The sequence below is a fragment of the Canis lupus genome, chromosome 32 (assembly GCF_048164855.1).
Source record: "Canis lupus baileyi chromosome 32, mCanLup2.hap1, whole genome shotgun sequence".
NCBI classification, from domain to species: Eukaryota; Metazoa; Chordata; class Mammalia; order Carnivora; family Canidae; genus Canis; species Canis lupus.
The window spans coordinates 42,446,043-42,472,400 of record NC_132869.1 but is presented as its reverse complement, the minus strand read 5'-3'; the positions used below and the strand labels follow the sequence as shown (position 1 = coordinate 42,472,400).

At 38.6% G+C, this 26,358-nt stretch overlaps 1 protein-coding gene across 45 annotated transcripts in view; it reads right to left on the bottom strand.

Moving 5' to 3' along the window:
• The window catches only part of PEAK1 (pseudopodium enriched atypical kinase 1), a 294,889-nt gene that overhangs the window by 216,367 nt on the left and 52,164 nt on the right, over positions 1 to 26,358 (bottom strand). For 10 of the 45 annotated variants that reach the window (XM_072809762.1, XM_072809760.1, XM_072809784.1 and 7 more), the window contains one exon: positions 21,586 to 21,736. The exons of 7 other annotated variants lie outside the window; for them this stretch is intronic. The gene's annotated coding sequence lies outside the window, so the exon portion shown is untranslated. Of the gene's footprint in view, positions 1 to 3,291; positions 3,441 to 10,948; positions 11,096 to 16,340; positions 16,439 to 21,585; positions 21,737 to 26,358 lie in introns of those variants that run through there. 28 more of the 45 variants (XM_072809763.1, XM_072809761.1, XM_072809787.1 and 25 more) reach the window with 8 other exon arrangements.

Here is a 26,358-nt window from a genome sequence, read left to right as displayed (position 1 = left end):
CAACAGTGACAAGTTAGCATGCACAATTAATACAGCAATGGGAGTACCTTCTCTAAAGATGGCAATCTTGTATGGTACAGATTTAATTTAGGCCACAGAAAATTCTGCAAAGAACTGACGGCTTCTGCTTTCACTGGATGAAACTGGCATAAATAATTAACTAGGTTCAATTCTTCCCCCTACAGAAATCAAGTCACTTTCCTCAGGCTAGGGGAGGAAACTATAGTTTCACCTCCACCCTGAATTATAAAGATCTTCTGATTTAACCTACAAATGGTGCTCTCTTCAGAAACTGGTGGCTACAGTAAAGAAAATCTACAATTTAAAAAGAGCCCTCAGAAAGAAATCTATAAAAGGTAGACTCCCCAAATAGCAACACTGGAGAGAGAGGAGATTAAGAGGGTTTCACAGGGGTCTCAACTTGATTTTAAATTTAATGTAGATTTACAAGGTAACATGTTAATATTTTATAAAGCCATTTGGTAAGTGGTGCAGTCAGTTAAGGACTGACTCTTAGTTTCTGCTCAGGGCATGACTTTAGGGTTGTGAGATGGAGCTGGGCGTGGGGTTCTGCGCAGAATATGCTTGAGTTTCTCTCTTCCTCTCCCTCTGCCCCTCCCCCTGCACACACACACATGCACACACACACTCTTTCTCAAATAAATGAATCTTTTTTTAAAAAAAAAAGTTTTTTAAAGTGGACAAAAGATTTGAATAAACACCTAACCAAAAAAGATATATAGAAAATAAACATATGAAGAAATGCTCAACATCAATGCCATTAGGGAATTATAAATTAGAACAAGAGGGGTGCCTGGATTGCTCAGTAGGTTAAGCGTCCAACTCTTGGTTTTGACTCATGTCATGAGCTCAGGTTGTGATCTTGTGGTCATGAAATCAAGCCCTGAGGCCAGCTCCACATTGAGCATGGAAGCCTACTTGCGATTCTCTCTCTCCCTCTCCCTCTCCTCTCCATCCCCCACTCACGTGCACACTCTGTCTTAAAAAAAATTAGAACAAAGACATCACACACACACACACACACACACACACAAGACACTATATACACCTTTTAGAATGGCTAAAATTCAAAACATCGACAACCCCAAATGCTGACAAGGATTTGGGGCAATAGGAACTCTCCTTCATTATCAGTGGGAATGCAAAACGGTAAGTTACTTTGCAAAATCAGTTTGGCAGTTTCGTACAAAAGTAAACTTAGCCTTACTATATGATCCAACAATGCACTCTGATTTGCGAACAAATGCCCATACAAAAATCTGCATACAAATATTTATAGCAATTTTATTCATAATAAAATTATGAACAAAACTCAGAAACAATCAAGATATCCTTCAATTGCTAAATGGATAAATTGTGATAAATCCACACAATGGAATATTATTCAGCAATAAAAGTAAATGAACTATCAAGCCACAAAAAGACATGGCGAAACCTTAAAAGCATATTGCTAAGTGAAAGAAGTCAGTCTGAAAAGACTACATAGTATATGATTCCAACTGTATGGCAGTCTGAAAAAGACAAAACTACAGAGACAGTAAAAGATGAGTGGAGTTTAGGAGCAAGAGGAGGAGGGATAAATAAGTGGAACATGGGATTTACTGAGCAGTGAAACTATTCTGTGTGACATTGTAATAATAGATCCATGACATTACAGATTTGTCAAAACCCATGAAACCGTACAACATAAAGAATGAACTCTAATGCAAACTATTAACTTTTTAAATAATGTATTAATATTGGTTCATTAATTATAACAAATGTATATCACTATTCTGTTTCAATCCTAAATGAGCGTACTGCAATGTTCAATTCCAGCACAAACCATCCACCAGTACAGAGGGCATTATTCCAACCAAGACTGCACTTCTTTCCGATGCCACCTGTACTTCAGGAATCCCCAGGCCACCAGCATTTCTAATCATCTGACCATAAATTCAGGAATTCCTATGATCCTCAGTTTGATAATTTGCTAGGACAAGTCATAGAACTCAGGAAAGTATTATACATCTAATTAGAGTTTTATTATAGAGGATACACAGAGGACAAGGTGGAAGGGGGAGGTCCCCAAATGAAAAACTTCCATGCCCTCTCTCCACGAGTCAGTGTGTGTCATCCTCCCAGTACATCAATATATTCACCAATCAAGATGGTCCGCTTTGGTGTCCAGAGTTCTTATTGGGATTTCGTTAAATAGGCATGACTGATTAAATCACTGGCTGATCACATGACTGGACTCCCGCTCCAAACCTTACCCACCCTCCTGTGAAGTCAGACTGGCCTGAAGTCCCAACCCTCTAATCATGTGGTCACTGTTTCTGGTGACAAGACTCCATCCTATAGCTATCTAGAGATCCACCAGAAGTCACCACACTAGCATAACAAAGGCACATCTCATTCATTCAAAACCTATATTAATACCTTCATAGAAGCAGCCTCTTATTTTGAAACAAAATATTAAACTAGAATTCAATTCAGACACAAACTCAGCTTCATGAAAGGCTAGAGATTACAAAAGAATGAAAGGAAGGGAGTACTGATCAGAAGGCAACTTTTAAGGGGAGCACATTCCACAACTAGCTTAGATTGTGAATCACATCAAATAAACTTTATCAAACGATGTAACACTGAGCATGTCAATATAAACCCAGAACTGGCATAATGTTCATATAAAAACCACTTATATGCATTTTTTAAATGGATATACTGGTTATGGCACGTAGCAATGGTTAACACTATCACTGTCAAATGCAACCCAGACTGAATGAATTAAACAGGTGGTGAGTGAAATGGAAAAGAAATCAAGGTGCATTCTTCCTAAAACCTACCCCCTCCCGTAGCGTTAACTGAAGGAGCAAGGACTCAAAATCTATGTTACAAACCAAAGCTCTGAGGGTCAAAAATATTTTACAGAATTGTCATTTTCCTCACCAACACCAATAAATAAGTTATTAACTCTACCCTTTTGGCATAATAAAATCATTTCAACAGAACTAAAAGTGCTACAGTTTCAATGTCAAATCTTGTGAAGATAAATGTTGCTGCTGTGCCTCAGAATTCAAACTGCTGCAGCAGGTCATTAGCCTGTTCTATTCTTTTGACACATTTTAACTCATTTCATAAACCCCGAATTTGTTCCTCTTTTATAATCCTTGAAAAAACTATTTATGGGCAGGCAATTTCATTTTGCTAGGCTGACAGAGACAGTCCCCATGGGAAGGGGCCAACGCAAGCAGGACTGAAGCAGCTGTTAGGAACCAATTCTCGTACCTGTTAATTGCATTTGTGACCATGCCGCCCCAGCTCCCACACGCACCTGGTAAGCAGGAGATAAATTGAAACAGTCACGCCTCAAGAGTTTGAAAACTAGAAGGCTCTTTCGCTCTTCCTCTGAAGAATTCAACTAGGGGAACAAAACACTGAAGGAAGACAAAACTGTCAAAAGTACATAATAAGCACACATTGCAAAAACACTAATTGGACCTTCCTGACTACCAAAAAAAAAAAAAGAATTTTATAAAAAGCTAATAGAAAAAGCACGTATTCATTTGGTCATTCTACAAACATTTACTGGAATTCCTACTGTGGCAGACACTGTTGTTAGGTTCTAGCAATATAATAGTGAGCAAAACAGAATGTCCCTCCCTATCCCGGTCAGAGAGAAGATAAAGGAGAAATAACTCGCTCAATCATTAGGTGTGAAGAAGAAAATACAATACGGCCATGTAATAAAGAGTGTTGTAGGAGCAACTTCCAGTGAGCTGTCCGGGTAAACCTCTTTGAAGAAGGGACACGTAAAGCTGACACTTCAGTGTCAAAGAGGATGCAGCCAAGCAAGTGTGAGGAAGACCATTCCCTACAGAGGGACAAGTAGTAGAAGGACCCTGCAGCTGGAATGAACTTGGTGTCCAGAAGAGAAAAGAAGGCCAAGGTGGCTTGTGTTTTGTGAACAGGGTCAAGAATGGCAGCAGATAGGTCCCCTCAAAGTGCCCACGGCCATTTCAAAGCCATCAGTTGGCAAGAAAAGAATAAAAATTATGATCAGTGAGCTACTCATGGGACCTCATTTTTGGATTAGTAATGACCACTAAGAAACTTTCAACAGAAAAAAGAGAAACATGAGTTAAAGAAATGTCCCAAGAGCAGAGGTTTCTGAGTCCCGGCTGAACCACCGCTGTAGTGTCCTAAGTAAGATGAATGTCTAGGACTGGCATACCTGGACAAGGGGCTATCTGAGGCTTATTAAGGAAATATTAAAATGCAGAACTCATAAATGAACTTTAGACAGAAATTAATATTTCTGAATATCCTTGTCCTAATCTCTGCCTGACCTACTCATTTCAGATAGTCCAAGGATTTCTTTTTCAAACTTTAAATGTAAAATATAGATACCATAAAATAATACCCTCCTAGAATAGAAATTTTTAGCAATTTCAGAAAATTTGGCCACACGTAACCATCTTACTGGAATCGCAAAATAAACTAGGACTTTTAAAAACAGAAAATTTAGTAAGTATTTAGATCACCTGTTTTCCTTTTCTAGCAAGCACAAAGCAAGTCTTTTGGGTTTAAATGTGTAACATTAAATGATGCTGTATTTTAAGAATAAAATCTACCTATGAAAACAGAGCTACAGGCAGCCCGGGTGGCTCAGCGGTTTAGCGTCGCCTTCGGCCTAGGGCGTGACCCCGGGGTCCTGGGATCGAGTCCCACGTCAGGCTCCCTGCATGGAGCCTGCTTCTCCCTCTGCCTATGTCTCTGCCTTTCTTTCTGTGTCTCTCATGCATAAATAAATAAATAATCTTTAAAAAAAAAAAGAGAGAAAACAGAGCTAATTCATCTATTTGAAGGACAAACTATATTCTGGCATTGAGATATTCCCAGGTATATTGTGTATGTTGTATAATGCTAACCAGATTTTTTTGTAATGGTACTATAATGTTAAAATTCACAAACTATGCTTATTGCTATTAAACAGATAGCAATTTTTTTCCCTGCATTTTTTTCCCCACAAAAGCACTTTTGGTAAGGCTCTAACTATTCACTTAAAAAAAAAAAAAAAGAAAAAAAAGAACAGGAAAACAACAGAGATCAAAATCTTGCTTTAGATGAGGTATGTGGCAATGTGCCTTCACATAAACTGCATGCTTAATTTTTAATAAAAAAGAACATTAGCATCAGAGACTAGAATACCACCGCTATCACTTCCTAAACCTTAGTCTTCCTCATCAGTAAAATGAGGCTACTACCATCCACTCTCACAAGATTAATAGAGATTAAATGAAATATAACAGGTGAAGATTAATGCATTCCAGTCTTATTACTGGTAATCGTTGAAGGGGGATAGAGGCAAATATATGTTTAAAAAAAGAGAAAAATAATCATAAATTACAGGTTATAAGAGCTAAACACATGTAAATAATACCTCTGGAGTTGAATATACAGGTCAAATTCTTGTTTCACTTATAAAAAAACAAAAGCTCACAGAACATGACAAAAAGCAAGACAGAGAAGGGGCTAAAAACTCCTAAATGTGATGTATATTCACAAAGCACTTTCATATATTGAAGATCCAACTGATCTTCACCATAAAAAACTTAATTTGACTGCTGAGAAAGCAAAGCAAAGACAGCCAGCTAGTAGTTAGTGATGGAACCACAAGCAAAACCTAGGACACAGAATACTGCTTCACTTAAAATAGAGATTGAAAAATCTTTCTCACTCATAACTTGACTTATACAAAAAAGTATGCCAATCATATTTTTAAATTCAGATAATTATTTTTAAAGTCATACTATAAAGACATAAAGGTTTCCATTCTGTATTTAATAGAATCAATCAGCTTCTAAACGTTAAAATGACAAGTCTTTTGATATATACCCAAATTAAAACCTCTACTGATACTTGCTTAATATAAAGTAGCAAGGATTATTTTTATTGTTTATTCACAGATTATTTAAACAGAACAGCTGGGTTAGTGAGTTGCTGAATATTTTAACATACTCAATTAAGAAGTCCATTGTTTCTATCATCAACGACCCTAATACACACAGCCTTAAAAATTGCTTCATCAATCCTTTATTTTCTTTCAAGTAGGATTTTCAAGTTAACCCTTAGGTCAATCAGTTTTTTTTTTTTTAAAGATTTTATTTATTTATTCATGATAGTCACAGAGAGAGAGAGAGAGGCAGAGACACAGGCAGAGGGAGAAGCAGGCTCCATGCAGGGAGCCCAACGTAGGATTCGATCCCGGGTCTCCAGGATCGTGCCCTGGGCCAAAGGCAGGCGCCAAACCGCTGCACCACCCAGGGATCCCGGTCAATCAGTTCTTATACTTAAGTCAAAATGATTCATTTTCATGAAGTAATTATGTTACAAATACTCCATTATTATTCAGCTAAAGGGACAGATAGGCTGGGAAACTCATTAAAAGAAAAGGATTCGTGCAGAGATGATCCAATTGAACAATATTATAAGAACAGTCATATTTACATAACATGTTTCTGGATGTCACTGAGAAAATACATATCTGCTTTAAAAAGGATCAAGTTTTGCAGGAGGATTTCTAGGTTTAACAAGAGAATATGACACAGCAAAGTCAGAGCTCAACCACCATGATGGTTTTCAGGTCATTTGTACAAATACAAGGAGAGTATTTTCCCTATGCCAAAGAGGCCTTTGTAAAAAGTCACTTTGAAAGATATGAAAATGCAGGTCCACATGCATAAATGTAATTTCTGAGTCTTCAAAATAATAATTGGCAACACTGTTGTTGGGCAGGTGAGAGTAGAAGAGAACCATTAAATCCATACACAAATGAATTGCAGCCACTTACATTACTTTCATATGAATGAGAGAAGAATAAATATATAATTTGGGTGGGAATCAAGCACTCTTGAAATAGTCATGGCCAGAGAACGCCATCTAATTAACTGCTTAGCTCAGTTCATAAGACTTCATTTGGGCTCAGCAAGGACTGTCACTGAATAGAGTAGAGGGCACAGCCTAAGTACACCAAGTTGTCTGGTGAACTGAGACAACTGCACACACCTCCAAGTAGGTTGCTTGTCTGTTTTCTGAGCATTTTTAAAACTGCATTTGATAATAATGTAATTATGAACCCTTTAGATAATCAAAATAAGAGAGTAAGTGTGTTAGAAATTCAACTGGAAAAAAAAACACCAGCTTGTGACAAAGCACCCTACTTGATTTCTTACAGCTTCCTCAGCCACGACTCTAAAAGAGCTATAGAATTCATTTAGAATGAACAGGCTGAGGCATTTTATAAGTTAATAAAGACAGATCTAAAGATAATTTTTAATTGGTTATTACATAGCATAATCAATTATTGGAATAGTTCCTTCCTCAATCACCCTGGACACGTTAAGAGTATATAAACACATTCTTCTATTTAGAGCAATTCACACTTAAAGCACTTTACCAATTACAATATATAGGGGGACTGGGTGGCTCAGTTCGTTGAGCATCAGCTTCCTGATTTTGGCTCAGGTTTCATGATCTCAGGGTACAGAGATTCAGTTCTGTGCTTAGCAGGGAGTACGCTTAAGATTCCCTCCCTTCTCATCTCCCTCCCCCTGCTCACTAGCACATGTACGTTCTCTCTCTCAAATAATAAAATATTTGGAAAAAATATTCATTCAACACACATTTATTAAGCACTTAATGTGTGCCAGGTACTTTTAGTGGAAATACCTGGAAACATCATGCTGAATTATATCAGCCTTGCTTTTGGAGGCAGAGGATATGGCTTACAGATATGCAAATATTATATGATAAACAAATGCTAAAACAGAAATGTGTACAAATCATAATGGAAACATAGAAAGGGAAAGCACTTGGTGTGCCTGGGTGGCTCAGCTGGTTAAGCATCTGCCTTTCGCTCAGGTCATGATCTCCAGGTACTGGGATCAAGGCCCACATTGGACTCCCTGCTAAGCAGGGAATCTGTTTCTCTCTCTCTCTCTCTCTGCCCCTCCCCACTGTTCGTTGTCTCTCTTTCTCTCTCAAATAAACGAAATCTTTATAAAGAAAAAAAAGAAAGGGAAAGGACTTAAGTCTTCCTAAGGAAGTGAAAAAAGGCTTGTCAGACTACCTAATTTTTTCACTGAGTGTTATAAGGAGTTTGGTAGATATATTAGAGGTTGTTCACATGGAAAGGGGAGCATGAAAGACTGACAGCCTGTGCAAAGTCATATAGGTAGAAAAGAGTACTTGTTCCACATGGCAACAACAAAGCCCCAAAATAAGCAAAGATGAAAAAATAAGCAATGACCAGAATGGGGAGCAAAAGATCTTCAGTAAGGCAATTCAGGAAGTTTGGACTTTATCCCAGTAAAAATGTGAAGCACTGAAATGGTTCAGGCAAGGGAGTGCCTGGATGGCTCAGTCAGTTAAGCATCCAACTCCTGGTTTTGGCTCAGGTCATGATCTCAGGGTCATGAGATCAGCTCTTCACTCAGCACAGAGGCTGCTTGGACCTCTCCCTCTGTTCCTCCCTGCACCCCCCCTTGCCTCACCTGGTTCTCTCTCTCTTCCTCAAATAAAATTAATTAATTTTTTAAAAAGTTTCAGGGGCACCTGGGTGGCTCACTGGTTGAGCATCTGCCTATGGCTCAGGGCGTTATGCCAGGGTCCTAGGATTGAGTCCTGCATCAGGCTCCCTCCACAGGACTCCCCCTGCTTATGTCTCTGCCTCTCTGTGTCTCTCATGAATAAATAAAATCTTTGAAAGAAATAAAAATAGGGATCCTGGGGTCCTGGGATCGAGTCCCACGTCGGGCTCCTGGCATGAAACCTGCTTCTCCCTCTGTCTGTGTCTCTGCCTCTCTCTCTCTCTGTGTGTCTCTATGAATAAATAAATAAATAATCTTAAAAAAAAAAAAAAAAAGAACTGAACCCTTAGCCCATGAAATCTGATGCTATCTTCGGGTAGATGGTGTCAGAATTGAGTTGAATTCTCAGAAATCCTACTGTGTCTTGAGAATTGCTTGGTGTTGTGTGTGTGGGGAACCCCTGCCCCCGACACTGAAATTGAATCTGGGAACCATAAAAGGTCATACATACAACAAAACGAAGGAATAAAATTAGAGGCAATCAAGTTTGGTAGTTCTATTAAAAGATTATTAAGGGGCACCTGGCTGGCTCAGTTGGAGAAGTATGTGACTCTTGATTTCGGGGTTGTGAGTGCAAGCCCCACATTCGGTGTAGAGATAAATAATAAAAACTTTAAAAAAAAGGATTATTAAAATCACTACTACTCTTACATGAAGGCAACGGATTTAGCACTTATGAGGCCACACCATTCTTTATGTAATGGGCAATGCAAAGAGCCAAGAGGAAGTGCCTTGCTGGGCCTCACCCACAGAGACCACTTTGCACCTTCCTGGAACTCCAGGATTCTTAGCTCAAATGGCTGAGTCTATTTCCAGGACAGGACTTCAAGCATATGTGTGCACCCCTAAGGAGTAGCTATTTAGAGAAGACAGGGGCTGTGGAGAGAGCCTTTATTTTACCACAATAAAAAAGACCTCTACATATGTATATCTGTAATATTATATATGCAATGTATATTACATATAACATATACTTCAAAATATTTTAGCTGTGGTGAGATGTATATCTAATGATATACAAGTACATATATTTACATATTAGTATATAAGTACTACTACTAATATATAGAATATTATGAATTCATAATTTCGTAACATACTCATGCATAAATGATTAGTTGTGCCTAAAACCTAAGGTTTTCTTATGATACATAGTACCAACCTCAAGTTTTAAAACTTTTATTGATTCAAGAAGATTTGAAGTAATTTTTTAACAGAAAAAAATATTTCTCCTATAAGACAGACATACTAAATTCAAGATCAACTTATTAGAAAAATCAAAGCAATATGAAGATAGATATGCCAACCAGGTGTTGAAAACAGCTTTGTTTTTAAAAAATCATTTAGTAAAAGGCTCAATGTGTGGCCAAAGGCAGGTATTTGTTATACACAAACGAGCCACCGTATTGCAGAGCCCTGCTCCTTAGTGCACAGAGATACATTATCCTCACAATAAATAAAGACTCAGGGAGCAAAACACTGTAGCAAGCATCTGTTGGCTAATGACAGAGAAAACCATGGACCCTTCGAGGCCAATTTCCAACCAGCTGTAAGCATGGAAGCAGCACACGCAAGCACTGCTCTTCAATATCACCCCCAAATAACCACGAGAAAGCAGCTCTTGGGCACTCATGTTTGAGTTACTTTGTGGCAAAAGCAATACAGGTATTAATCACATTGCTAAACAAGATATTTAGAGAAAGTTAACCGTAAATAAGCAGAAGTCAAATAAATAACTGCATTTTATTCTCATTCCACTTTTCTATCAATATCTAAGGTCAGTAGAATGACTGGTCTAAGGAAGGCACCAAACAAAACTGTAAACTAGGCGAGGTTTGTCTTCTTACATGATCAGTTACTTTTTCCTGTCCCTGTTTCATTATCTTCTTTCCTCGCCATGCTATCCCCGATACTCACATCCCTCCCCCCAAAGTGCTGCTCTAATGTTCTCTGGGGCCTGCCAGGGCCTCCCTCGCCCCGTGTTCCAATGTATCACATCCACATATATTTCTCAGAGTGTCACGTGACCTGGTAACAGCACCCACAAACACCCATAACTCCTTTAACTTGTTCCTCCTGTCCAAGACTCATGCTGTTATTCAACCTCAAGACCACACCCTCTTCCTGCCTTCTCAGAAACCTTTTACACAGCCTTTACCTTTACCATATATTCAACTTTCTCTCTTCACCAGTGTCTTTCTCTCATCACATAAACATATTTAAGACTTTACTCAAAAAGCAATAAAACCCTTCGTTTATTAAAAGGTAAATAACTGCTAGTATGTAGAACTTACCCTATGGTGTCTTCTCCCTTAGTCTCTGCCCTCTCCTCACTACATTCTCTCCCCAGTGAATGTGGTCACAGTAGTGACTTCTGCTCACACTGTTACATTAATCCGAGAGGCTGTAGGGTCTGTGGCTAGAATCAGGAGACCTATGAACTTGGATGGGAAAATAAATTATTCCTTTATTTCCTCCAACTTCTAAAATTACTAATACTTACTATATTTATAAAATGTCTATAGACCTGCCACTACATATTGTTGTGTATCATATTAAATGAACACATAATACTTTATTACAACTAGTTTGGTAATAATACTTTAATTTAGGGGCACCTGGGTAGCTCAGTTGGTTAAGCATCTGCCTTCAGCTCACGTCATGACCCCAGAGCCCTGGGATAGAGCCCCACGTTAGGCCAATAGTGAAACTTTGATTCTTCCTTGCCAATTTGGATGCCTTGTCTTTCACTTCCTTTCCTGACTGCTATGGCTGGGACCTCCAGTAGTATGTTAAATAACAGTGGTGAGGGTGCACATCCCTGCCTTGTTCCTGACCATAGAGGGAAACCTCTCAGGTTTTTTTTTTTCCAATTGAGGATGATATTAGCTGTGGATTTTTCATATATGGCCTTTATTATGTTGCGGTATGTTGAGGTGTTCTCTCTAAACCTCCTTGTTGGGGTTTTAATAAGTGGATGTTGTTATTTTGTCAAATGCTTTTTCCACATATAATGAAATGATCTTATGGTTCTTATCCTTTCTTTTATTAATATGGTGTATCTGGGTGCCTGGGTGCCCAGTCAGTGAAGCATCTGCCTTTGGCTCAGGTCATGATCCCAGAATCCTGGGATCAGGCCCTCAGGCACTGAGGTCCCTGCTCAGCGGTGAGTCTGTTTCTCCCTCTGCCTCTGCCTCCCCAGCCTCATGTTCTTTCTCGCTGTCTCTCAAATTAAAAAACAAAAAAACTCTAATAGAATTGGTTTCCCTTGTGGGACGCCTGGGTGGCTCTGCAGTTGAGTATCTGCCTTCGGCTCAGGGCGTGATCCTGGAGACCCGGGAACGAGTCCCACGTCGGGCTCCCTGCGTGGAGCCTGCTTCTCCCTCTGCCTCTGTCTCTGCCTCTCTTTGTGTCTTTCATAAATAAATAAAATCTTAAAAAAATAAAATTGGTTTCCCTTGTAATTGTATGTATTTTATTTTATCAATCTGCAGCAGGGACACCTAGGTTGCTCAGTGGTTAGCGTCTGCCTTCAGCTAAGGGCATGGTCCCAGAGTCCCAGGATCGAGTCCCAAGTCGGGCTCCTTGCATGGAGCCTGCTTCTCCCTCTGCCTGTGTCTCTCATGAATAAATAAATACAATATTAAAAAAAAATCTGCGGCAGACTTTTTTCCAAATATGCCGCAAAAATATCTCCCATCCACATGCTCTTCTATGTGTAAATTTGCGGCTCACCCACAAAGATGTGGAGTCTGATTTCCTTCCTAAATTCAAACTGACATTTAACTTGCGTGAAACCAAAAGAGTATGGTGAAGTGACAATGAGTGGCTTCCAAGGCTTGATTAGGAAAAGCAATGCAGGTTCTGAGGCTAGGTTTGGGGTGGTGTGTTAAACAGCGACAGTTTCCAGAACAAAATCTGGCACCTGGAACTGAAGTGCTGACATAATAAAAACATAGGACATGTGACATCAGCTGTGGGACTGGGTGAGAGACACAAACAGGAAGGGCCATAAGGATCTCCCAGCAGAAGCCTGAGGAGCACTGAGAGGCTATTTTACAAAGGCCGGAAAGGAGTAAAACATTATCAGAAGCTGGAGGAAAGAAGACTGTTATGATGAAGGGGCAGAACATTTAGCAAAACTGTTCCTTGTGGTAAGAAAAAAAAAAAAAATGCTGGTAATGAACTGTTTACTCCTAGCTAAGGTAATTTCCAAGCAGATGTCCAAGGTATCAATCAGTTTCTTTTATATATAATAGAAGGTGAAGTTAGAGAGATGAGCTAAAGAAGAAAGTCTTCTGTTTTCAAGCAGAATTTAGATGAAATATAAAGAAACCAGCAATTGCTGGATTCAAAAATAAAGCTATTTTTCATCCACAATCTCTCCCAGTAGAAAGTGCTGAAAACAAAAAAAGATCTGGGGGCAAGATCAAATACAGGGTGCTAAAAGGGAAATCTGGTCTCTAGACAGAGAGGAAACCAAGGGTGTTGCTGTAACATCCTTTGTCCCCACTCAGTGTCTCCCTCTCAATCTCGTTCCCAGAGCCTTTCTCTGTATTTGTCCGCTAAAACTAGATGTGCTCAGGGCTTCTGTCCTCAATCCTGAGCAATTTCTTCAATTACTCCCAAAAAACTATTAACCTCAAAAACTCTCTCAAGTCTCTCCTCTCCAAGAACTGCACACAGATCTGCACATCTCCACTTGAATAACTCAGAAAGCCCTCAAACTAAATATTTCAAGAATAGATCGATCTCCCACCCCACAAGTTCTATTTTATTTATCTCTTTGTTGGTGTGCAAGAGAGGGAGGGGAGAGGGGCAGAGGGAGAAGGAATCCCAAGGAGGCTCTATGCTCACTGAGGAGCCCGACACAGGGCTCAATCTCACAATCCCAAGATCGTGACCTGAGCCAAAATTGAGAGTCAGACACACCACCGGCTAAGCCACCCAAGCAGCCCACAAGTTCTTGCTATACTCAAACATGCACTGGAAATAAGCACACCGCCCATTTAATTCCCCAATTTAGGAATCATCCCTGATTTCTTTCTCCCCTCAACCAATGTCTAGTCAGTCCTCAAGTTCTATAGACTCTACGTGCCCGTACACACTACTCTAACCCTGTCAAAATACAGGACCCATGGTGGATACGAGTACATACTTTTCTATCTAGAATGCAATTCCTGTTATAAACCCTAACTGCTTTGCTATGTGTTAATTTAACAACATGGAACACCTACTCTTTGGCAAATCTGGCAGGACCTATGCCAGGGCTAGGCAAACAAAACTGAGATAGAGAAACTGGGGGGATTCCATCTTAGAAAGGTTCCATGTCTGCTGTTTCTTGGCTAGGCCCCATTAACTCATGCTCTAGATCTCATGTTGCATCTGAGTAAACCAAAGAAGCTATGATTCCACCAAAAGGGTGAAGCAAGAAAGTTAGCCATTCTCAAATTCTTTCCTAGGCCCCTCTACTCCTGACAACGTCTAAGAAAAGGATCACAAGCCTGTTCCAGGACAATGGTTTCAAAGCTCAGTTGACCCTGGTACCAATACCCCCTACTTTTGCTAATTTATGGAATTATTAATTTATGGAATAATATTTACTGCTCACCTGACACTCACCTTTGATCAGATCCTACCCTGGATTCCTGAACAAACATGTACCCTGGACCCCTTTCCTTTCCAGTATAAACTCCTAATCCCAAACAGTGGGGAGACTCACTTATCCTCCTCTGAGTCTCCCAGACACTCCATCTGCCGGACTCTATCACTTAGAAAACTCTGCTCTCACTTCCTCCTAGCTTGTGATTGACTTCTACCTGCGCAAAGCTAAGGGCCTTCCTGGCTGTCCTATGAGGCCCCTCTGGGACCTCCGACCCAGCCTTCCTCTGTCAAAACTAAGTGAGAAACAGATCCTGCCTCTTCTCTGGAATCCCAGGGGAAGAAGAAAAATAAGTACAACATTGGGGTTTATCATGGAAGGCAGCATTGTAAAGCCCACAGATTCTTTTGTGGGGGTAGAGATAGAGCAGACAGTCAAGCAAAACGACAGAATAAATACAATACATTCTCTTGGAGGAGGAAGTTTCCTTGATGTAAATGACTTAAAAGATTTTAACATCAACATACTCATTATAAGCAGAATACAAAATTTACATGAAAGATGCAATACAATACTCACAAATTCATGGGTCGTTCTGAGCGAGAAGAACTGTCTGAAATTAGAATTTAAAGTAATATAGGGATCCCTGGGTGGCGCAGCGGTTTGGCGCCTGCCTTTGGCCCAGGGCGCGATCCTGGAGACCCGGGATCGAATCCCACGTCGGGCTCCCGGTGCATGGAGCCTGCTTCTCCCTCTGCCTGTGTCTCTCTGCCTCTCTCTCTCTCTCTCTCTCTATGTGACTATCATAAATAAATAAAATTAAAAAATAAATAAATAAATAAAGTAATATTACTGGGACGCCTGGGTGGCTCAGGGATTGAGCATCTTCAGCCCAGGGCGTGATCCTGGGGTTCCAGGATCGAGTCCCGCATCGGGCTCCGAAGTATGGAGCCTGCTTCTCCCTCTGCCTGTGTCTCCGCCTCTCTCTCTGTTTCTCTCATAAATAAATAAATAAAATCTTTACAAAATAAAAATAAAAAAATAAAGTAATATTACTAAGCAGAAGGAGAGCCACTTTGAGCCAGAGACTCTCTTAGAAGCAAGGCACACCGCCTAAAGGACCTTTTGGGTCCACCTATTCAAAAAGGCAAGCAGGGCTGGGTGAACAATCAGTGAAACGCCAATGGATGAGCAAAAAGATACTGTGGGACTCTGCTACAGCCAGCCTCACCTCTACTGGCCTCTGCGGAAGGCTTCAGGCGCAGCAGGGAAGAAGTCCTGCAGCTGACTGAAGAACCTTGAACAAACTCTTTTTTTGTCAGATTAAAGTCACCTGTAACTATGTAAAGGAAGCCTAAGAAAGCTAAGAAAAATTTTATGCCGGCTCCAATTCCTGCCAAGATGCTGAATGAGCAACACTACTGACCCTGTCTCGGGAGATCAGCCCATGGGTAAGTTACACAGAAAAAGCGAGAAACACCTAGGGGGACAAGGACCCCTTTCGATCTGGTATGTGTGGAATGGTGGCTTTGGCCTGCGGCAAGAGGCAGTTCCCCAAGGCTGTGGGATTAACAAAACAGAAGAATAATTACTGAGTTCTAGTTTTTGCTTTTCTTATGCCCCAGCACCTAGGTGCACTCAACCTGGCCCCATATGTGCGTTATTCAGACCTCAGGTCCTCAGAATATAGGAGCTTAGAAAAACAGTTGAATACACACTAGCCTTCCCTGGCTGCTGCTCCCCACCACCTTCTCCTCTAACATAAGCCCTTGGGTGAGTAATCACAGCAGTGCCTCCTCCTAAAGGCAACCACCTCCTCAAAAGAAACAGGTAAAGAAGTGACCTGAGGTTTTAATGTACAGGGTGAGGAGTGACAGACTCAAGTTCCCGGTACCTGGGACTCTCCAACTCCTGCCCCTGACATCATGGGGCTGAACCTCATCCTCCCCACACAAGCAGCGTTTGACAAAGAAAAGTAACAAGTACCACGCAGTAAATGTGAAACAAAATGTTTTAGTCCATTCAAACTTCCTTAACAAAATACCATAAACTGGGTGGATTAAACAACAGCAGTATTTTCTCACAGTTCTAGAGGCTAGAAGTCTGAGATGAGGGTGCCAGCACGGTCTGGTTCTGGTGAAAGTTCTCTTTCTGCTTACAGGTGGCCACCTTCTGGCTATGTCTTTACAGAGGGAGGAGAAAGAGACAGAAAGTTCTGTAATATCCCTTTTTATCAATGCTCTGTTCCCACTGGACCAGGGCCCCACCTTCACAACTTCATCTAACACTATAATTCCTTCCCAAAGGCCCCATCCCAAATACCAGCACACTGGGGTTTCAACATAGTCTAGGGAGACACAAACATTCAGTCCATCACATCTATGTTCTTAAAAAAAGATGCAATTTGATCCTAACATCATACCATATGAAAAATCAACACCAGATGGATTAAGTACTTAAATGTCAAAAATAACTTTAAAATACTTAGTGGAAAAGATGAGTATCTTCTAACCTTAGCATCAGGAAAGATTTCTTAAACAAGATGAGAAATTTGACTGTACTAAAATTAAGAACCATTGTTCAAAATATACCTTAAAGAAGTGAAAATATAAGTTATAAACTAGGAGAAAGTATTTACAATACACCCAACTTATAATGCATTATTATCAAGAACATATAAAGCAGTAACACACACACTCAAAACACGGCCAGAAAAATGGACAACAGAGACTGATGAGGCATTTAACATCAGAATATATGCATAGAACATCAGAGTATATGCATATAATCAATAAATGTATGAACAAAGTCAATATCACTGGAGATCATAGAAATTCAAAGCAAAACTCTTTGTCAGTAAAAAGCTTTGAAAACAGATCAAAAAAGAAAAACCTGCCTATAGTTCTCTCTAGCTCATACATTACCGCTACCTTTCATTGCCTTTGAGCAATTTTTCAATATAAAAATTGTAGAAAATTGATAATAATGTGAACTATTCTTGAGCACTAAAGACCAAATTAGTTGTGTCCACTAAATTACAAGTGATAACTGCCCAAGAGATAGATCAGTTTTTGCATCTATTTGAAAATTTCATTTCAGCGTTCCTTTACTGCATACAAATGAGCGAGTCTTCAAGTCTACCTCTGAACTGACTTTAACATCTTAGCAGTTTCCTCATTAACTAGTGAGCTAAACATTTGACAAGTGTTAGTTTTATATCTGTATGAGTCATGATTATAACACCCTTTTAAAAATCCTTTAAAAAATTCTTTTAACACCACAATTAGAATCCAATATCATTTAATTTAGGATTAAAAGAAGAAAAAAGAAACCTTTCAGCAAATGAAGAATAGAAGGAGCTACTCAACCTGAGGATAACAACTTCATGGTGAAAGCCTGAAAACTTTCCTCCTAAACTCAGTAACAAGCCAAGGACATCTGCTCTCACCACTTCTATTCAATATTGTACTAGGGGTCCTAGTCAGTAAAATGAGGCAAAAAAAAAAGGAATACAGGTTGATAGGATGAAAACTGTCTTTACATATATACATATCATAACAAAGCCTAGAAAATCAAAACTGATAAAACAAAAAACCCATACAAAGCTACTAGAACTAAAAAAGGCCAATATACAAAATTCAGTTGTATTTTTACATTCTAGTAATGAACAATGGAAATGAAATATTTTTTTAAATGTCATAATAGGGGACACCTCAGTGCCTCAGCGGTTGAGCCCCTGCCTTCAGCTCAGGGCATGATCCTGGAGTCCCGGGATCAAGTCCCACATCGGGATCCCCTCGAGGAGCCTGCTTCTCCCTCTGCCTGTCTGTCTGTCTGTTTGTCTCTCTCTCTCTGTGTCTCTCATGAATGAATGAATGAATGAATGAATGAATAAATAAATAAATCTTTTAAAAAAATAAGTAAAAAAAATAAAATCTCTATGGAGAAGTCAATTCTAAACTGTGTATGAATACACAATGGACTAGAAGAGTCAAAATAAATCTTTAAGAAGAACACAATTTCACTTCAAAACTTACTATTAAACTACTGTAATTGATATAGTATCAGCAAAGAGAAAAAAATGTCAATAAAACAGAACACAGAGCTCAGTAATAGACATACGCATATATAGCCAACTAATTTTTGACAGTCATCAAAGTAATTAATGAGAAAAAGAAACTCTTTTCAACAGTGGTGCTGGGAAAACTGGGTAAACTTGCAAAAGAATAAAGCTGGACCCTTACATGCATAACAACATGTATAAAACTTAATTCAAAATGGATCATGGGACACCTGGGTGGCTCGATGGTTGAGCATCTGCCTTCAGCTCAGAACATGATCCTGGAGTTCCAGGATCAAGTCCCGCATCAGGCTCCTGCATGGAGCCTGTTTCTCCTCCCTCTGCCTGTGTCTCTGCCTCTGTCTCTCTCATGAATAAATAAATAAAATCTTTAAAAAAATCATATATCTAAAGGTAAGATCTAAAACAATGAAACTCTTAGAAGAAAAGATAGGACAGAAGCTCCATGACATTGGGTTTGGCAGTGATTTCTTGGATATGATACCAAAGGCACAGGTAACAAAAGTAAAAACAAATTGGACCTCATGAAAATTTTTTAATCTTGCACATGAAAAGACACTATCCATAGAGTTAAAAAGACAGCCACAACATAGGAGAAAATAGCTGCAAATCATGTATCTGATAAAGGACTAATATCCAGAAAAATAGAACTCCTAAAACTCAACAATAGCAACAATCCAATTCAAAAATGGGCAAAGGATTTGAATAGACATTTCTCCGAGAAGATATATGAATACCAGTAAGCACATGAAAAGATGCTCAACATCACTGATCACTAGGGAAATGCAAGTCAAAACTACAATGAGATATTACTTTATATCCATTCAGATCGCTACTATTAAAACAAAAAATAGAAAACAAGTGCTGATGATGATGTGGAGAAATTGGAACTGTGCACTGTTAGAGGAATTTAAATGGTATCGTTGCTGTTTAAAACTACATGGCAGTCCCTCAAAAATTAAAAACAAAATTACCATATGATCCAGCAACTTCACTGCTGAATATATACCCAAAAGAATTGAAAGCAGGGTCGCAAAGTGCTATTTGTACTCCCTGCTCACAGGAGCATTTTTCACAAAAGTTAAAACATGGAAGCGACCAAGTATTGGCTTATCCATGCATGAACAATGTGGTATATACCTACATTGGAATATCATTCAGCCTCATAAAGGAAGAATATTGTGTCATATGCTACAACATGGATGAACCTTGAGGACATGATGCTAAATGAAAACGCCAGTTATAAAAGACAAATACTGCATGATTCCACTCACATGAGATACTTAGAGAAGTGAAAATCATAAAGACAGAAAGTAATTCTGGTAATTGCCAGGAACTGGGGGAAAGAAAAATGGAGATTTGTTGTTTACTGCATATAGAGTTTGTTTTACAAGATGAAAAAAGAGTTATGGGGATGGAAGATGATGATAAATGCACAACATTCTTAAACTTTTTTTTTTTTTCTTAAACTTCTTAATACCACCGAACTGTATACTTAGAAATGGCTAAGATGATAAATTTGTTATTTTTTACAATGTTTTTAAGAGACATTAAAAAAGAGAGAAAAAAAGAGAATGGGAGGAAAGAAGTTGGTGAGGTGAGTACAGATGAATTTCTTAAAAAAAAAAAACAAGACATTTCAGAAAAGTGGTTTGCTCTGGTGAGAGGTCACAATGTCAAGGAAGGAGTCTTAGGGAACTTAAAAAGTAATAAAAATGCTTTACATGGATTACATAGGTAAATGTATTTGTCAAAACTCATTAAACTGTATAAGATCTATGCATTTTATTGTAAAATCAAAAATTATACCTCAATTTTTAGTTTTTAAGATCACAAATAGTATTTTAGATTATTTAACTAGCAAAATTTAAGTCTGAAAACCCTATTAAAGAGATTGTAAAACAGGATCTCTTATTAAATGGTGATAGTGATTTATTTCCTTTTTTTTTATTTTTTTTTTTGCTTTTTTTTTAGTGATTTATTTCCAATCACTCTGTAAATCAATTTTGTATTATCTCTTTAAATTTATTATTTATTACCCTATCACTCAGCAATTCCATTCACAGGTATATGCACCGGAGAATCTCATGCACATGTATAAGAGTCACATACAGGAATGATTTTGCAGCAGTGTACAAAATAGCAAACCTAAAAACAAGATACTTATCACTCAATCCCAGAAATATCTGAGCATGATAACTAAGGATATCACTTTTGAATATTCAAGATATCTTTATATTTTGAAAACATCTCAGTTTTGGTATACATACACATATTATCAGCTTATTCAATGTGTGTATGTACAATCCAAATTTTGGATTTGTATGTAATCCAAATTTTGTATGTACAATCCAAATTTTGGATTTGTATGTAAATCCAAAATTAAGGCACAGAATTAAGGTATTATAATGATTTTCTACTTTTTAAAGGTAGAATTTATTCATCATTTTATGGGCATAAACAATGGAATTCATTGAAAGGCAGGTTACATAATTTATATAATATTCATATACAAAATATCCTGCAGCTGTAAACATGAAGTAGATAAAAGCGTATGGAGAGATCTCCAAGTTACAGAAGCACAATGAAAAAGCAGGAAGTCAAACAGTAAGTTTTCATGGATTAAAATAAATTCCATATATATTTATACGCATATTTGCAAAGTCAATTTGAAAGTAAATGAACTGGAAATGGTACTTCCTTCTGAAAATAGGGACGGGATCTGAAGCGAAGGGAAGACTTACTTTGCACTGTAAATCCTTTTGTACCATCTGTATTATTTCTGACCATATATCTGTTTTGGCAATTTACATGGAGACAGAGAAGAAAGAGGCCCTCAAACAACATTTATGTTTCTGGCAAGCAACCTCTCCCCTGCCTCACAGCAGATATTAAACATTCATAATTCCCCTCAAACTCCACATCTCACCCCTGTTGCCTATTTGCAGAACATCACTAACCACAGTATCTCTAAGCCAACAATTTTGTTTTCTACTCCAGGGAAAAAGGGGAGCTCCCTATATTTCCTAATTTACACCCATATATTTACCTCTGACTACGTCCATGGGTAGCTCCTTCCCTCAGAATGAAGAGGCCACTCAAGGAAAATCCTGTGTCCTTATACAAATCTCCTGTGTCTACAGGAAACACTGTTCCTTCTCTTAGTCCTCTCTCCATTTCTTGTTCTTTCTCTTACCACCTCTGTATATTTGCATACTCAAGTACCTCCCCTTTTAAAAAAAAAATACCTTTACGTCGCCTTCTATGTAGCATCCTAAACTCATTCTTCCCCTTCGCAGTTCAACTCTCACAAGAGTGGTGACAGTCTCTACTTGAGAGTCTCTTCATCTCCCATTCACTGTTCAATTTATCCCAATCTTGCTTCAGTCTCCACTGCTACTAAAAAAAAAAAAAAAAAAACCACTCTTGATGAAATCACTAAAAGATGAAACCCATAGTCATTCTGTGAACCTTATTTTACTTTCTCTCTCTGCAGTATCTGACACTGCTGACTGCTTCCACTCTTTTGAAACGAATCCCTTGGCTTCTGTGACACATCTCTTTCCTGTCTCTCCACTATGCACTGGAGATTCAAAGACAAATATGACAAAGTCCTTGACTTCAAGAAGCACAGATTCTAAAATGAGAGGACTATATGCAAACAATCACAACACAGTACTATGATAGTGACAGGTACAAAGGGCTATGGTAGGTTTGTACTGGGGAAAGAGAGAGAGCATGCATATTTAGGAGGAGAAAACCAGAACGGACAAAAGCACATGGATAATTCAACATAGTTTGTACAGGGAATTTAATGGATAATGGTTGAGTACACAAGTTTTGAAACCAAGCAGTCTGACTCTACCACTTACCAGCAAAAGGAAGATAAAATAACAGTATCTCACAGTACAGTAATGAAAATTAAATACTATCTAAAGCACTGAGCATAGGGCCTGGCATACACTGAAAAGTCTCAATAAACTGTTAACTCCTTCATGACAAAAACAATCAACAAACTAGGAATAAAAGGAAACTTCATCAACCTGATAAAGGACAGTTACAAAACCCCACAGGCAATATCACACCTAACACTGAAAACTGAGAGTTTTCCCTCTAAGATCAGGAACAAGACAAGGATGTCCACTCTCATCTCTTCTATTTAATATTGTGCTGAAGGTTTTAGCCAGGGCTTATGTAAGAAAAGACATAAAAGGCATCCAGATTGGAAAGGAAGAAATAAAACTATTACTATTTGTAGATGATATAATTTTATATAAAAAAATTACCAGTAATAATTAACAACTATCAAAACTACTGGTTGAACTAATAGTTCAGTGAGGTTGCATAATATAAATCAATTGTATTTCCATACACTAGTAATGAACAATCCAAAAACGAAAGAAAATAATTTCATCTACAGTAGTATCCAAAAAAAATAAAGGCTTAGGAACAAATTTAGCAAAAGTGGGAGACATACACTAAAAAATATAAAACATCATTGAAAGAAATTAAAGAGAACACCTAAATGGAAAGACTTCCATGTTCATAGACTGGAGAATATATTACTATAAAATCTCCAACCTGATTTACAGATTCATAATATAGATTCAACACAATCTCCATCAAAATCCCAGCTGGATTGTTTTTGTAGAAATTGACAAGCTGATCCTAAAATTAATATAGAAGTGCAAGGGACCCAGAAGAGCCAAAACAATCTTGAATAGGAAGCACAAAGTTGGAGAACTCACACTTCATGACTTCAAAACTTACTGGCATAAAGAGTGGTGAATAAACCACTGGAATAGATTGAAAGTCCAGAAACAAAACCTTACATTTACAGTCAACTATATTCTTCAAGGGTGCCAAGATAATCCAATGGTCTGTGACAACTGGATATCTGAATGCAAAAGCATGAAGCTGAACCTCTACCTCAAACCATATACAAACATTAACTCAATAGAGGGGTGCCTGGGTGGCTCAGCTGATTAAAGCAACTGACTCTTGATTTTGACTCAGGTTATGATATCAGGGTCATGAGATCAAGCCCCATGTCAGATGCTACAATGGGTATGGAGCCTGCTTGGGATTCTCTCTCTCCCCTCTCCCTAACCCCTCTTAAAAAAATTAACTCAAAATGGATCACAGACCTAATTTTAAGAACTCATATTTAGAAGAAATAGGAGTAAATCATCATGAACTTGGATCTGGCAATGATTTCTTGGATACAACACCCAAAGCAGGGGCACCTGGGTGGCTCAGTGGTTGAGCATCTGTTTTTGGCTCAGGTCACGATCCTGGAGTCTTGAGATCAAGTCCCATATTAGGCTCCCCACAGGGACCCTGCTTCTTCCTCTACCTATGTCTCTGCCTGTGTCTCTCATGAATAAATAAATAAATAAATAAATAAATAAATAAATAAATAAATAAAATCTTAAAAAAAAAAAAAAACACCCAAAGTACAAACAACAAAAAATAAGATAAAAACATTTATGCTTCAAAAAAGAATTATCAAGAAAGTAAAAAGACAATTCAAGAGAATGGGAGAAATATTTATAAATCATGTATTTCATAAATGACTTGTATCCAGAATACATAAAAACTCTTACAATAAAAGGATAAATATAAGATTTTAAAAATTTTTTACTTAGGTTGAGAGAGAGAGAGAGAGAGATCACAAGTAGAGGGGAAAGGAAGAAGCAGGCTCCCTGGTGATCCAGAAGCCCAACATGGGGCTTGTTCCCAGGACCTTGGGATCATGACCTGAGCCAAAAGCAGACATTTAACCAACTGAGCCAACCAGGCACCCCGATAATCTAATTTTTAAATGTGCAAAGGATTCGAATAGACATTTCTCCAAAAAAGATATATAAATGGCCAATAAACACATGAAAAGATATTCAGCATCATTACTCATTAAGGATACAGAAATCAAAACCATAATGAGATATATAACTTCCCATCCACTAGAATTGCTATAACTTAAAAAAAAAAAAAGAAAAGAAAAGATAGAAAGATAGTAACAAATGTAGATGAGGACATGGAGACCTAGAACCCCGACACATTGCTGGTGGGAATATAAAATGATAACGGTCTCTCTGGAAAACCATTTGGAAGTTCCTCAAACTGTTAAACATGGAGTTACCAAATGACCCAGCAAATTACACTTTTATTTTTACATCCAAAAGACATGAAACCATATGCACATAAAAGCTTATATGCAAAAGTTCATAGCAAAAAGCTGAGAAGAGCCAAAATGCGGGGGGGGGGGGGGGGGGAGTGGGTGTCAAATGCAGAAATCACCCAAGTGTCCACCAATTGATGAATGGATAAGTAAAATATGGTATATACATATTGAAGGGTCTGGCTCTTGACCAAAAACTTAAAAACTCTGTGTTTAATTTTCCAGCCTCACTATAAGCAATTACCTGGGCAAGCCTCACATGGGAAAGCTGCCCTACCCACATCAGACTGGGGACACAGCCAGCACACTGCAGTCTCTGAAGTGAGCTGTAGTCAGGAACTCAGGCTCCCCTGGCTGACTTTTCTCAAGCATAACTATATTCCTAGCCCAGGCTCTAGACTTCATTCAGAAGTCTGTTTACCTGGGGCCTTCAGCTGAGGCCTTTGCTCATACCCCTCTGCTGAGGCCTTCTCATCGGGGAGGAGACACTGAAGACACTTTTTCTCTACTCTGTCTCCACGCTTTTCCTTCCCAAGCCCTTCCGGCTCACTCCTGAACCAGCCCTGGGTCCATAAAACTGCAAGAACCTCTTGTCTGGTGCTCCCTCAGCAGTGAGACAATCCATCTCCACCTCTGTACTAACCCATCTGAGTGGGAGGCCTGCGTTCTGAGGTTTAGCCCCTTGCTTACATTATCTCAGTAAGTGAATAAAGGGCCAACTGTTACTTTCATTTTGGATCACTGTTTTTAATTAGTTACCCTGACACCTGGAAGTTCAGGTCTCCCTATTGCCCAGTCACCTGACCTGACACTTAAAACGGAATATTATGTAGCCACAAAAAGCAATGAAGTACTACTGATTTATGCAAAAATATGGATGGCCCTTTGGACATCAGTTGAGTGTCTGCCTTTGGCTCAGGCCATGATCTCGGGGTCCTAGGATCAAGTCCTGCATCAGAGTCCCCAGAGGGAGCCTGTTTCTCCCTCTGCCTATGTCTCTGCCTCTCTCTGTGTCTCTCATGAATAGATAGATAAAATATTAAAGAAATATATGGATGAACCTTGAAAACTTTCTGCTAAGTAGAAAAAAATAAGTCACAAAAGATGGCACATTGTACAATTTCATTTATATGAAGTGCCCAGAATAGGAAGATCTAGAGACAGAAAGCAGACTAGTACCTGACAGGGACTGAGTGGAGGAAGGAATGATTGGCAACTGCTAGCAAGTACTAAGGTCTCTTTGGAGTGATGAAAACATTTTTTTTTTTAAAGTAGGCTCCACACCTTGTCCAGAGCCTAACATAGATCTAACACAGAGCCTAACATGACCCTGATGTCAAGACCAAAGCTGAGATGAAGAGCTAGATGCCAACCAACTGAGCCACCCAGAACTCCTGCAGTGACGAAAATATTTTAAAGTTAGATTGTGGTGACAGCTGTATAACTCCATAATGACGTTAAAAAAAAACAAAACAAAACAAAACACTGAATTGTACACTTTAAATAAATGAGTGAATTTTAAGGTATGTAAATTATTTCTCAATAAAGCTATTTTTTTAAAATGTTAGTTTATAACATTCCTAGAGCACTAGTGAGATGGAGAAGTGGGTAAAGATGTTAAATTGCTTTGTAAAGGAGTTTATAAGACATCATTTAAGCAATGTAAAGGTGCTAAAGGAATCTGAGTCGCAGACTGACATGATGACATTCATCTTAGAAGAAATAATCTCATGACTGTGACAAGAATGGTTTAGAGAACAGCTGGATTCTAGGTAGAAAGATCAGATGACAGACTGGTTGCTTAAAAAATTTAAAGATGAAGAGAACTGGAATCCAGACA